The sequence below is a fragment of the Hyperolius riggenbachi genome, chromosome 9, assembly GCF_040937935.1.
Source record: "Hyperolius riggenbachi isolate aHypRig1 chromosome 9, aHypRig1.pri, whole genome shotgun sequence".
Taxonomy (NCBI): domain Eukaryota; kingdom Metazoa; phylum Chordata; class Amphibia; order Anura; family Hyperoliidae; genus Hyperolius; species Hyperolius riggenbachi.
The window spans coordinates 251,300,271-251,314,906 of NC_090654.1; the positions used below are offsets into that span (position 1 = coordinate 251,300,271).

The window sequence follows — 14,636 nt, forward strand, 5'->3', positions numbered from 1 at the left end:
TGCAGGAACAGATCATTGTGTGCAGTTTCTGCTCGGCTGGGAAACTCTTCCATGCCTGCGGCATCACAATGAAAATGGTTACAGCATGTAAACGTATTCAATCACAGCACCAATCGTCCCACAGTGGACATTACGAAAAAGATTGCGGGTTGATAATGGCAAAAACCACCTACCCTGATCATGGGATGCTGCTTGTGGGGCAACCACTGTACTACAGTGGAGCGGTCAGCCATAACTATCTCAGAAAAAAAAAACCACATTTAAGTAGATAAATACTTGCTCTACTTAAATATGTATTGCACTGCCCACATTTTGATTTTAGTGATTTTTCTATAGTAAAAAATGAGAAAATCCTTAGGATTATCCATTTTGTCTTTGTCTATCATGAAGCCAATCCTGTCATCATTTCCTCCCTTACTTTGTCTGTTTATCATTGTCCGCCCTCCTCCCAGTCTTCAGACACTCCCACCCAGGTGTGCAGAAAAAAGTGGGAAAGTGCATTGAGAAATATTGGCCAGTCAGAGAGGAACAGAGGTGTGGGAGGGGAAAACAGGAGGGAAAGAGGCTTCAGCCAATCAGGCTGCATTAGTGAAGTCTGAGGGGAAAGGAAAGCAGCCCTGCAACTTCCTTTGTGCAGCAGATCTATCAAATAAGAGCCAAAGAAACTGAGGAATGATGTTTTTATGGAGAAGAAAAATAAGAGTGTTTTTTAAATTTTGCATTGCCTGGTTAGCATCCTTATTACTTGTTTACCAGATAAAAATAGAGAATTGATTTTATGCCCGACAGTTACTCTTTAACCACAATCTGCCCAATTAGACATTTTTGTTGAATCTATCTTATTGGCCAATAATATTGTATCGTGTATGATTAGCTTTAGTCTTGTGGTTCTGCTTAATATTCTGATTTTGATTTAAAAAGTGTATACTTCATGAAATTCTTTTTTCTACAAACTACAGCAGAATCGGTAACGGTCAAAGTGATGTCCACTTCAGCAGCGGCGTACCTGTAGAGGTGCAGGTGTGGCTCGTGTCATGGGCGCCACAGCACCATAGATGCCATGCCTGCCCCTGTGCTGCTACCGCTGCCTTCAGACCTCATATCTGCAGTGACCAGAGTGCAACATAGTACCGTCATCATGTCCGTCATGTTCCGCATCCTAGCAACGCCCAAGGTTCTGAGCTCTTCCGCGAGTCCACCTGACTCAGCGGCTGCAGTAGGTGGGACTAGATGAGGGCATCACTGGGGATGGGGGCTGGACCAACATCTGTGGACCGCTTCTACACACAGTGTGCTGGGTTAGCGCACACATGCAGAATCCCCTCCATGCACGTGAGTTATTCTCTGCCTGCCTACACTTTTATTCGTTGCATCTAACAGGCTTCTCTTTGCTCGCTGGGGGCAGTCCCTGTATTTTGCTTACTGTCATTCTTTTTGGTGAATGCATATATTTTGCTTTAATTTGCATAGTGTCGCATGCATTGCCTGTCTGCTGTCTTGTCTCTGCACTTGATATGCCTAAAGCCCCATCTACACCATACAATTTTTTTATGTGATTAGATTCATCGATTCGATTCAATCCGACATGTCCGATTGGTATTCAATTCGATAGCGTGGTTGAATGTCATTGCAAAACAATGGCAAATCGATTACACTACCAATCAAATCCTGATCGGACATGTCGGATCGAATCGCAGAAAATAATTGTTGTAAACCTTGGGAGTCTGTTGCAGTTTTGTTGTAGTCAGGGATAGTAACTTTATTTTTTATTTTGTGGCCTTGGGACAATTGTGGCACCTGTTGGTCTCAGCGTTCCTTCTGCTGATGTTAGTTTTCTGGTAGTTTATTCTCATTTATAATTCTTTACTCATATGTTTATCAGGAGACACCTGGCTACTTAATTATTTTATCTGGAGGTGTGTGACTACTTAGTTATTTTATCTTGATGCTTATGACTACTTAATATTTTTATTGGGCAGCATGCGACTACTTGATTATCTGGAGGCATGAATCTATTTGATCCTTTTATCTGTGATCATGTGACTACGTTTATTCTTTTATCTGGAAGCATGTGTCTATTTCTTTAATTTTGAGACCCATAGCTACTTAATTGGAATATAACTGACAGTATCCCGTGCCTAAAAAACACGGACAATAACAAATGTATGCGAAAAAGGATGCTGTTTTTACAGGGGAAAGGGGCTCTGATGGGGAGGGGGAGTGCAATTTTAGTATTTGCCATATTGCCCAGATAAGCCACTGCACTTCATAGACTTAGTGTAAAACTGTCGGGGATAAAATCACTTCTTTATTTTTATCTGGTAAACAAGTAATAAGGATGAGTAATCGGGCAATCCAAAAGTTAAAATCACTATTATTTTTCTTGATAGATGATCATTCCTCAGTTTACCTGACTGAAATTTTGTGTGTACCTATTTGGTACACACAAAATTTGGTACACAAAAAGGAAGTTGCAGGGCATGCTGGGTTGTCCTTTTTTTGCTTCTCTATTTCCCTTCAGACTTAACAGTCTGATTGGCTGAAGCCTCTTTCCCTCCTGTTTTTCCTCCTACACCTCTGTTCCTTTCTAATTGGTCAATATTTCTCATGCTGAGACAATGCACTTTCTATAGGGAAGAGCGGGCAAATCGGGCAGAGAAGAGTAGAGCAGGAAATTACATTAGGATTGGCTTCAAAATAGCCACACTTAAAATGGGAAATGCTAAGAAGGATTTTTCTTACTGTAGACAAATCACTAAAATCAAAACTTGGACAGTGCAATACATATGTTATGTAAGTAGAGCAAGTATTTATCTACTTATATATGTGTGTTTGTTTTCTGAGATAATATGGCTGACAGCACCTCTTTAAGCCTCTGTCATATGAGCAGTTGAAGGCAGTGAATTCACCGCCTGTCATCCGTCTTGCACCGGCTGGGTGCTTGTTAGTGCTCTGTACTGTTGCTGGGAAGATGGGCCCTCCCCATGGAGTCGCATCTGAGCGCAGCCATGCACAGCTGCTGCTTGTCATGGTTTTTGTGCTGCCGAGTAGCACCACCATGTGCCAAGCGCTGACACGCATGGTGTAACAAACGCTGACATTTGACTGCATTTTAACACCCGAATGGCACTTGTGTGGCAGACAGGACATTGGATTGCCTGAAATGCAGGGCTGTAGAGTTGGAGTCAGAGCAATTTTGGGTGCCTGGAGTCAGAGTTGGTGGTTTCATAAACTGAGGAGTCTGAGTTGAAGTCCGATGATGTTTGTACCAACTTCACAGCCCTGCTGAAATGTGCGTAGTTCTGCCTCCTATCCGGAAGAGGCCTAAAGGTGTGCAGACATGCACAGTCCGTGTCACCTGCCAGAAAACTTCATCCTGCAAGTGACCCTTTGGGGGCCCTGATGCTGTGTAGACAGGTCAATAGGCAGTAGGGATGATCACAGATATGCAAATTGTTCAGAGTTGATGCAAATTTATATGCAAATGCATGCAGTTTGAAAATGGACCAGTCAATTTAAACCCAGGTTTAAATTGATTGGTCCTTTTTCAAGCTGCATATATTTGCATAAAAATTTACATAATTTCAGAAGTATTTGCATCTTCTTGATCATCCCTAATAGGCAGTAACCAAGTGAGGCGTTCTGAGTCTCCAAAGAAGGGAGGAGGGACAGCAGTACCAAGGGTGACGAGTGGCTTCCAGGAGCACTATAAGGAAGGGAATGATGAACTAGGCTAGAGAAGGGTTTGGTTTGCAGTGGACAGCCTGATTCCAGTTACTCTTGCTCCTTGGTACCAGCAATGGTCTCATTTGAGGGTGTAATTTCTTGTTATACAAGGTGATCATGCGATAAAGCGTTAATAATGCTTCAGCATCACACTGGGCCTTAACAAATTGCAAGTAAAGTTCTGTGCCCATAGCAACCAATCAGCCTGTGACTTGCGCTGTACTAACTATAAGAGAGAGTGTTAACCAGACATGATCAGAATAGTCTACACAAATTCTTCACCTATTTCAGCCGACACAGGAACCCAAAATAAGACCTGATCACATGATTAAAACCAGCCAATCAACATAAATCAATCAATCCACTCTCATACTTCTTCATTATGCTCTTCAATTGATTGTCCAAAGCACTAGTAAATCAAATACTTTATTCAAATTCCAAGCTTCATTAATTTGAGTAAGAACACCTCGTACCTGCGTATGATGGTTACTCGCTGGGATTGGAAAACTGTCCCTTAGGAGACAGTAGGGGGCTGAGTTCTGTACAGATGCATCACTAGCCTAGAGGCTAGTGGTGCGTCTGTTACTATAGTGAGTAGGGATCATGCATGACGGGCATTGCAAAAGACCCGAATTGCTAGATGGTTGCTAGTGTGTGTACATAGCTTTAGAACCTCCTTGACCAACTCATTTTATCAACTCAGGTGTTTTGGACACTTAAGGCTTGTTCACAGGGTGACTGCCAGGTGTCTCGTGGCGTCTTGGTCAAATGCTTTTCTGCAAGTGTCCAGAAAAGCATTTGACAGCTTTCTGTGGCGATCCAATGTCTTTCACCCCCGCAGGGGGACACGGACACACGGCAGTAAGCGACCTTGGAAGCTGCATGTTGCTTCAAGGGTCGGCTGAATCAAATCGTGATCAGAACGAGGCATTTGTGCAAACAGTAAAAGTGCAGAACAAGTGTTGCCATTCACTTGAATGGGCAGTGCCTAACCGACGAGCGCCATGGCCAACCAAGCAACGTCCCACAATCGCCAGAGCCTTGAAAGAAATTTGGGCACTTTCCCATCCCCTGTCCTGCTGCTCTTCACTGTTCCTGTGCTGGGTCCAGGTGAAAACCCTTGTTGACGGCACTTTATTTACAGTAGTACCTGACCGGGCTCTGCTTTTTCTGCTGATACCGAACCGGTCAATTCTACTGCACAGGTGCGAGCCATCTACACCTGTATAGTAGCAAAAACCTGTTTGGTCTCAGCTATTTCCGTAGAAGCCCGAGCTCCGAGGTATCAGGGCTGTGGAGTAAGAGCAATTTTTGGATACCTGACTGTGGAGTCGGTCCAAAAATCCACCGACTCCGACTCCTCAGTTTAGGATTCCTCCGACTCCTCGACTCCGACTCCTCTAATTTGCATATTACAATTTTGTTGATTAAAAGTATGCAACATGAAATTCGTCTCTTAACTGCCAACGCTTAGGAATTTTACAAGACAACTGAGGTGAGAAGGATATGTAGACTACTATATTTATTCCCTTTAGACTAAAACTAGTCCTTGGTAAGAGTACTTGTAAAAGGTACAAACCGGAACAAAGAACATCTATCAGGCCCTAGGCAATGCAAGTGTGGGTACATGTAAGAGTGATGTGCAGGTACTCTGCAGGGGAATGAGGAGATTGTAAACAGACAACACCTCTGTGTTCAATGTGCACAGCATTCTCAGTGGATTCCCTGCAGCTCTGTGGGGAGTGCATATGTAGAGTATAGTACTACTGTGTAACAGAGTAAACCTGAGACAGATGAAATTAAAGTTTTATACATACCTGGGGCTTCCTCCAGCCGCCTTCAGGATAATCAGTCCCTCGTTGTCCTCCTCCACCACCTGGATCTTCTGCTATGAGTCCAGGTACTTGAGCCAGTCGGGCGTAGTGCGCATGCACACACTCCGCTGCCAGGAGCATACTACACCTGTGCAGCACTATTGCGCAGGTGCAGAATGTTCCTGGCTGTGGGAGCGGCACGTGGCTGGACTGCCCTGACTGGCTGAATTACCAGGACTCCTAGCAGAAGATCCGGGTGGTGGAGGACAGCGAGGGACTGATTAGCCTGAAGGGGGCTGGAGGAAGCCCCAGGTATGTATAAAACTTTACTTTTCATCCGTCTCAGTTACCCTTTAATTTGTAGTCACCAAACCAAATTTTAACAACATATAAAATTATTTGATTTCATCAGCAAAGGGAGTGCATACATTTGCATAAATCAGCGTCAATGCAGAATTATTTCCATCTCGTTGACCATCTCTATTAGTGACACAGCTACACATCAGGCTTTATTCTTACAGCATAGATGTTATTTAGTATATATAAGAGATTCCTGTGTACACATCATATATACAGTCACAATCAGATATGTATATCTGACCTTATAAATACAGGGACTGCTTTATTGAAGCAGCACAAGTAACTAATTTTGATTGGTTTATTTTTTTGGACATTTTTGTGGACTAAGCACAGCTATTACTGTATATATACTGTATATATACATTATTTTTAATGACTATTATCTGAGAAATAGAACATTTTATCATATTTTCTATTTTAATTACAGTTACAAATTCATTAGGAGTCGGAGTCGGTGCATTTTTTCCCGACTCCGACTCCAGGCACCCAAAATTGCCCGACTCCACGACTCCACGACTCCAACTCCACGACTCCGACTCCGAATCCACAGCCCTGTTAAAAACTGTCGGATAATTTTTGTACCCACTCCTCTGTCCCAGAACCTTACAGGTTTGCTGTATTACATTGGTCCTGGTATGTTTTGTACTACACAAGAGTAATTTTTTTTATTTTGCTTAGACTCCCACACATAAACAATGACAAAGTTCTGCAAATCTGCTTAGATCTGTCTCCAGCACTTTAGCGGTGTTTGGATTATGCAGTCAGCCCATAATAATTACACTGCAGTTGACGTTATTCCAGCGTGTGTTGTAAGCTGCTGTGCACAGATCTCACATTTACGAGTTTGATGCTATATGGTTGTTCTCTGGTTACTTGCGGGTCTGTGTGCTTTTCACTAATTTTCTGTATTTCCGATGATCTGCTCATGAACCGCTTCAGTGCCAAAACTGGACACCGTAAATATGAACATGTGTAATATCACACAATGTCGAAATTGCAGTTACACTGTGCTGAGGTGGTGAGTTGAAACTAGCCGATTTGGTTAGTAGTTTGGCAACTGATCGGGTAGCACTAGCTGAATTTCTAGTAGTTTGGGTGCCTGAAAAAGGGGTTTCCGGTCAGGCATTAGGCAGGGGAGGTTAGTGTTAGGCATTAGGAGGGAGAGTTCGTGCAAGAATAGTGTACCTGGTAAGTCTATACAAAAAAAAAAATCAGTAATACTATATTACTGTTTAACTATCGTCATTCAAACCGGCGCCCAAGTTACCAGGTGTCATTGCAATATGTACTGAGCTGAATCTGACAATTACACTAACTGTGTTATGCAGGACCAGAAACACTGACCTACACTTATGTTTGGAGTATGACATTTAGGTTGCAATAGGATTCCTTGTGGGGATATTGTGCACAGGGCTTGATAAGGTGAAAACCAGCAGGTAGATTGTATTCCCTGAGCAAGCACAGTCAGCACGTGTGCAGAACATCCATCTCCACTCGGGTAAGTGGGACCTTGTCTGGAGTTAGTCGCACTCTAAACGCAAATAGATATAATTATGCTGTCACAATATTAATCCCACCAGGATTCAGTAACTGGTGAGCATCTCTAAAAGCACAGCGGACATCATCAAAGACTAGAATGAATTATATGATATGCCATATCCATGTAATGACACCACCTAGCAATGCTCTGAGCAGGGGGGAACTTGTGATTTTTACACAGATGACATTACTGTGAGATAAATGCAAATTTAATAACTTTGGGCAATAAAGTGTAGAAAAATAAGTTTATTATAAGTTATACTAGACTGTGATTCCCATTTTACAGATTGCGGAAGAGGAAGCGGCCAACATAAAGGGGACATGTACTCGCATTGAATTTTCACCATAATTGTTTATTGTGGTAAAAGGCTCCTGTGTGCGTCTGCAGTGCCACGATATGCCTCTGTCATTGCTCTGGTTACAGCCAGATGGGAATTGTAAGATTCATTGAATTGTATCAAAACCAGTGCAAGGACTATGGCAGCAAATTGGGTGCAAACCAGTACAGAAGTGGAGCAGTTGTTCAACCAATCAGAATCCTTGATCTGGGCACCTGCCCTATTTTCATACCCGTTCTGGTTTAGTTTTCCTTTTCTTAGCTTTTGATGCATCTGCCCCATTGTTTCCAGACCATTTAGCCAGCGCCTGAAATTGATATCTTTTCAAACACTGTTTTGTTCCACGTGTCTGTTTCGTAACCTGAAAAGGGAAGGGTTCAGTCAGTTCAAGGGAACATGGTTTCCTTTTGTGAAATAGTTTGCATGTACAGTACTAATGCTGAGGACAGAAAACCTACAGTATCTGCACCAGCAAAAACCACATCCCACAAGAAGCGGGTGAGCTGTGGGCTTCTTTGCAGAGCATCAGCGACTGTTTACATCTGTGAGGTGCCAGAGCCGCCCTGTGTTTGGGCTCTTGTTTGTGGCTGATTGACAAATACAGACTGCCACTGTTATTGTTCCATCAATAATTAGCAATGAATGCAGTCATTCTGCAGATCCAGCTGTCTGTGGATTCAGCCCTTGCAGAGCAAGCATTGAAGGATGTGACTAAGCAGGGTGACCCATTTTACAGGGATGTGGACCTCGCCCCGCCACAGGACCATTGCACCTCTCGCTGCGTGAAACCAGCTTACCTTGTGTAAAGAGGGCGTCGGTTTTCTGTAGTCTTTTTGCATAGGCAAGCCCTGAAATCTGTGCAGTCAGAGTATTATAGGATGGACAGGATCCTGTGTCAGCACGTGCAGGGTGATGTCTGCATGACCTGCTCAGCAGTGACAGGGCAATTACTGCTTTCAATAGGGTGAATTATTGATGCCTGTGCTGTGCACTGCTGTCTTTCTGAGGTAAAAGGGGGGGCCCCGTATTCATATTTTTTTTTTTTACAAGTCAGACCTTTAAATGCGTTTAGGGTGGTCACCATAGAAACTGAGAAACTCTAATCTGCACACAATGTTCTTTTGGTGTCTTATTTATATTAGGATTCTGCTGTGTTTTTCAGCTAATGTGACTGATGCTTTGGTAATGGGCAAGTTTTTGAAGTATTTCTCCAAGTCCTGGAGATCCGGCGTGACGCTTGCGTTTGAGAACCGCTGGCATTTTTAGAAAGTGGATTTGTTTGGGGGGATCCCTATTATTCTGTTAGAATTGTCGTTGAAACCGGACATTTGCTAAATTGAAAAAGTCTCTGTGCAGCTCTGTTTGTCTTGTAGCTGTGCAGCTATCTATATAGGGGTAAGACCTCTTCTGCTAATTAGCTTCCGGTTACCTGATTAAGGTCTTACAGTAGATCAGGCATGTCCAAAGTCCAGCCTGGGGTCCAAATGCGGCCACCGATCATTTTCTGGTGGTCCCCAAAGACTCTACAGTTGTTAATTCCTTGTGGCCTGCAGGCCGTAGCTGCAGCGCTGCATGCAGGGGCCACCTTGTGCCTCCCCCTTTGCTCACCTGTAGGTTATTATTATTGAGTATTTATATAGCGCTGACATCTTGCACAGCGCTGTACAGTGTGTGTGTGTGTGTGTGTGTGTGTGTGTGTATATATATATATATATATATATATATATATATATAATATATATGTGTGTATATGTATGTATGTGTGTATATGTGTCTTGTCACTAACTGTCCATCAAAGGAGCTCACAATCTAATACAATCTAATACAATACAGCCATCACTGTAGCGGTAGCAGCCACTAATTAGCAGCCGCCACTGTGCCAGCAGCAGTAAAAGCCATTGATTAGCAACTGCCACTGTGACAGCAACTACCACCAGCCATTGATTAGCAACTGCCACTGTGACAGCAACTACCACCAGCCACTGATTAGCAGCTGCCACTATGCCGCAGCAGTTATCTGTGCAGTAGAGCTACCCCAGCTCTCATTGGACATCTCCGTCTCTCCCCGCTTCCCCAGGGGTCACGACTGTTTGTTTGTTTTTATAGGCAAAAAATTGTGGATTGAGGGATGACCTCCCACTTTCACCCCCACCCCCAAATCAGGCAGCATCACCATTTTTTTTTTTTTTACAAAAATGCCCACCTAAGGTTCTCTAAAGGGGCCCATACACCTAACTATTTTCCCGCCAATATACGGTCGATTCTATCACAGTGATTGAATCGGCTGTGAAATCGCCGCGCACACTGCTGACAGAACGATCGATTTCCGTCTGGAATCGATCGTTCCTGTCGATTCCCGTCGATCCGTCTGTGCGGAAGATTTTTCTCGATCGCTGGCGGGTTGGGAGTGCGTCGATAGCGGCGTTCGAATGCCCGACGAGCAACGCAATACAGCGGGTATACATTACCTGTTCCGGCCGGCGCGAGTCCCCTGGTCTCTGCTGTCTTCTCTGGTCTGGTCTCCGGCACGCTTCACTTCCTCCTGCCCGGCAGGAAGTTTAAACAGTAGAGGGCGCTCTACTGTTTAAACTTCCTGCCGGACAGGAAAAAGTGAAGCATGTCGGAGACCAGACCAGAGCGGAGAAGAAGACAGCAGAGACCAGGGGAGTCGCGCTGCCGGAGCAGGTAATGTATGCGGGGGGGGGGGGGGGGGAATTGATTCAAAAGCATCTTCTTAAATGCATAATATTTGCTTGGGAGGTATTTTGAATGCCTTTTTTCTTTAAGTGGCTTTTTTTTTCCTCTTTTACATTTACGTGTAGATTTATTCATTGTCATCTTGAACTCCCTGATAATTGAGTCAGCTCGGGGAGGGAGGCAGCAGCTGTAATTTTATTCCTGTGGTAATTAATGAGAAGTTTTATTGTCGGTAATGTTAGATATTGCCGTGCGCTCCCATTTTTTTTTTTAATGCCGTGGAATAGATTGTCTCAGTGGAGAGAAGTAGCTTATCATCTGATGTATTATTCAGTACAGTGATTGTGAAATGAGACACCCAAGCTGAGGACCTGAGAAGTGATCTTATTACAGATGATGATGTAAGCCCTGCAGAAGGACACTTTGCTTAATGCAGATATGATGCAGCAAAGGTCACGGTCTCTAATCGATGATGGGCTAAAGAAAAGTCTCTGGATCTGGCCCAGAACCAGCCTTTTGCTTTTATTTTCGCTGAACGTAAAGTGGGCGTCACCCTAAATCGTATCATCCTTTCCACCCTGTCCACCTAATCTTGCTACAACGTGCCGTACAGCAGAGTTAGGTTGTCAAAGACCTCAGTGTGACACTGCCTGCAACTCACAGAACTCTGCTGTGTTCAAGGAACAAGGACTCTGCTGTTCAGTCGAGGCTGCCGGCCTGCTTTACGAGGAAGGAGTCAAAAGCTAATGATTGGCATAGAATAAGGCTGCAAACACTGGGGAAGATTGATTGAAACCAATGCAAGGAATACTGGGGCAGAACTGCTGCAGGAATGAAGCAGGAGTCCAGATCGAGGAATCTGATTCGCTGCTACTGAGCATCTCATTCCTGTTTAGCACCAGATTTGCTCCCTCTTTGCACAAGTTTCAATGAATCTGGACCAGTGACCAAATGATTGTTCTGGTCAAGTCACACACAGCCACAGCTTCACAGTGCAGCATGATCAACAGGGAATAAACTCTTGAGTTTAACCACTTTTCAGCCAGGCCTTTTTTTAGACCCAAACTAAAAATACAAGATTTCAGAAATATCTATTTTCTAACTAATAATTATAATAATAAATAGCAGCCTTTTTTCAGCTGCATGATGACAAATATAAAATATTTTACATTTATTGGAAGAATCCCTCCCTTCCTTTCATATTGCAGGGACAGAATCTGGCAAACTGGTGGAGTAGAAGGTGTCCAGCAAAGGAGGAATTGCTAATGGCTGCCCCCTGTATAACCCTGGTTATGAAAAGAGAAGGGTGAAAAACCTGCACTGAAATGCTCATAGGTTTGAAGGAGTGTTTATTTATCTTTGTATGTGTCAGAGTGGTGCAACTAAATATTTTGAATTAAAAAAAAAATGTTTGGTTTGGGTCCACTTTAACTACCAGAGAAGTTTGACTTTAGCTATGACCCTATTTAATTACCAATAACTTTTCAATTACTTCTAGTTTGTGAGGGACAAACTAGACTTTCTTTTGGTGTTTATTTTTTTCTTTCTTCCCTCTGCAATTTATTTTATTTCCTTTGCATTTTAACAGGTTATTGAATACAGTGTAGTATAGCTAAGCACCATGAGACTTTCTCCTTTCTCTGCTTAGATATATCGATTACAGGCACTTTGAATGGCTTTGGGAACACCTGTTCCCATTCACCGATAAGTGAACCCGCACAGGAGCGCATGTGGTGAAATACATATATGTATTTCACCACATGCGCTCCTGTGCGGGTTCACTTATCAGTGAATGGGAACAGGTGTTCCCAAAGCCATTCAAAGTGCCTGTAATCGATGATCAGCATCATTGAGATGCCTGTGGTCATTAACAAAGTGAAGGTAAGAATGCAAACCCATTATTTCCTGTGTACTGTTCACAGGTCATAGCTAGCCATGCACACTGTGCTCATTAATATTCACATTTGAGCTTTTAAAGGGGCTCTGCAATGAAGCGAATATACTGTAGCTGATTAGTGAAGTGGTTTTAATTTTGTGTGCAATACAAATTGTGAACAGAACTATCCTCATATTTTATTTGTTTAAAGGACAACTGTAGCAAAAGGGATACGGAGGCTGCCATATTTATTTCCTTTTAAGCAATACCAGTTGCCTGGCTTTCCAGCTGATCATCCGCCTCTAAAACTTTCAGCCATAGACCTTGAATAAGCATGCAGCAGATCAGCTATTTCTGACATTGTCAGATCTGAAAAGATTAGCTGCATGCTTGTTTCAGGTGTTATTCAGACACTACTGCAGCTAAATAGACCAGCAGGACTGCACAGTCAACTACTATTGTTTAACAGGAAATAAATATGGCAGCCTCCATATTCTTCTCACTACAGCTGTCCTTTAAAGCCGCATCTACACGCGTAGATGCGGCCGCGATGTTCCTTATCAATCGAGCCACTGATGGGGCTCGATTGATGAGATCCGACAGGACGGATCTTGCTTCTGCCGATTCCCTGCTCGCTCCCCGCGAGGGGACAATGGCAGGGAATCGAGCGGAAGATAAGCGGCGCCGGCAGGGACGAGCGGGGAATCGAATCCGGCACACGCACGGCGAGCGGGGACGCGGTGGGCACACGGAAGAGGCGATCTGGCGGCTAATCGAGCCGCCGGATCGGAGCCGCATCTACGTGTGTAGATGCGGCTTAAAGAGACACTGAAGCGAAAAAAAGTATATGATATAATGAATTGGTTGTGTACTATAAATAATTACTAGAAAATTAGAAGCAAAGAAAATATTCTCATATTTTTATTTTCAGGTATATAGTGTTTTTTCTAACATTGCATCATTCTCTAATATGTGCAGATTACACAACACTCTGCATTCAAAATGATTCTTTCAGAGCAGTCTGTGAACTAATGACCTCTCCTCTGGCAGAGGAAAAGTAAAAAATTAACTAACAGTTGAGATAATAAAAGTCAGAAAACAGCCCTCTCCACGACTTTGAAAGTCGTAGAGCTTAATAGCTTTTTTGTATAGAGATAACAACTGGAGTTTCTTAAATCTTCCTGTACTGGAAACAATTAGACTGATGTATCTGATCTTAATGTTTTATTTCTTAGCTGTACTACACATACAAATCATAATATCATAATTTTTTTTCCGCTTCAGTGTCTCTTTAAAGGGAAGGTCCAAGCAAAAAAAAAAATGAGTTTCACTTACCTGGGGCTTCCACCAGCCCCATGCAGCCATCCTGTGCCCTCGTAGTCACTCACTGCTGCTCAAGTCCCCCGCTGGCAGCTTTCTGACCTCGGAGGTCAGGGCTAAATTGCGTACATTTTTACACATTCCCGCTAGTGCAGGAACATTAACACATACATTTTTACGCGTTAGTGGTGCAACACGTAAATTTTTGTTCCTGCACTAGCTGGAATGCGTAAAAATGTATGCAATGTGGCCCTGACCTCCGAGGTCAGAAAGCTGCCAGCGGGGGACTGGAGCAGCAGTGAGTGACTACGAGGGCACAGGATGGCTACATGGGGCTGGTAGAAGCCCCAGGTAAGTGAAACTCATTTTTTTTTTTTTGCTTGGACCTTCCCTTTAAGGGCTGAATTTATGAGACTGCATTTTAAACAGCAGCTTTATTCCGTTACAAAACAAAATATTAGCCTTTCGAACTTTTTAACCTTGTGCTGTTATCAGCAGCGTTTCCTCAGCCAAATATGTGTTTTGGTTTTTGTTTACCGTTCAGGAGAGTCTGGGCTGCATTTGACTCATTGCATAGATAGTCTTAATAATATTTTTGTATAACCTTTGCAATAAAGTAAATTAAAAAAGGAGCCCAGACAAGTTTATTACTAGGGCTAGTACTATCTGAACGCATGCTTATCTCATGCCAAATTCAGGTATACTTTAAAGTGGAATTTCACCTTTTGTTGAGAAATAAGCAACCCTGTCAGTTAAGCTTAACCTATTGTTAGGATGAATGACACCTATTCTCTGAAATTGCTTAACTTGGATAATTTGAATTCAGGTCTCCAAATTAGCCCATACACACTCTGTCAGGACTGGGAGTGTCAGAGCTTCCTGTCAGTCATTTAGATTGTGCAGGTGTGGAGAATAAGCAACAAGCTGTTCCTGGTCTGTGCAACTAATTACTCAGGCAGGAACTGA

The 14,636-nt window shown here is 43.2% G+C and overlaps 1 protein-coding gene across 4 annotated transcripts in view; it reads left to right on the forward strand.

The window, feature by feature from the left end:
- The window catches only part of MIDEAS (mitotic deacetylase associated SANT domain protein), a 153,192-nt gene that overhangs the window by 94,066 nt on the left and 44,490 nt on the right, over positions 1 to 14,636 (forward strand). The window lies entirely within an intron of this gene.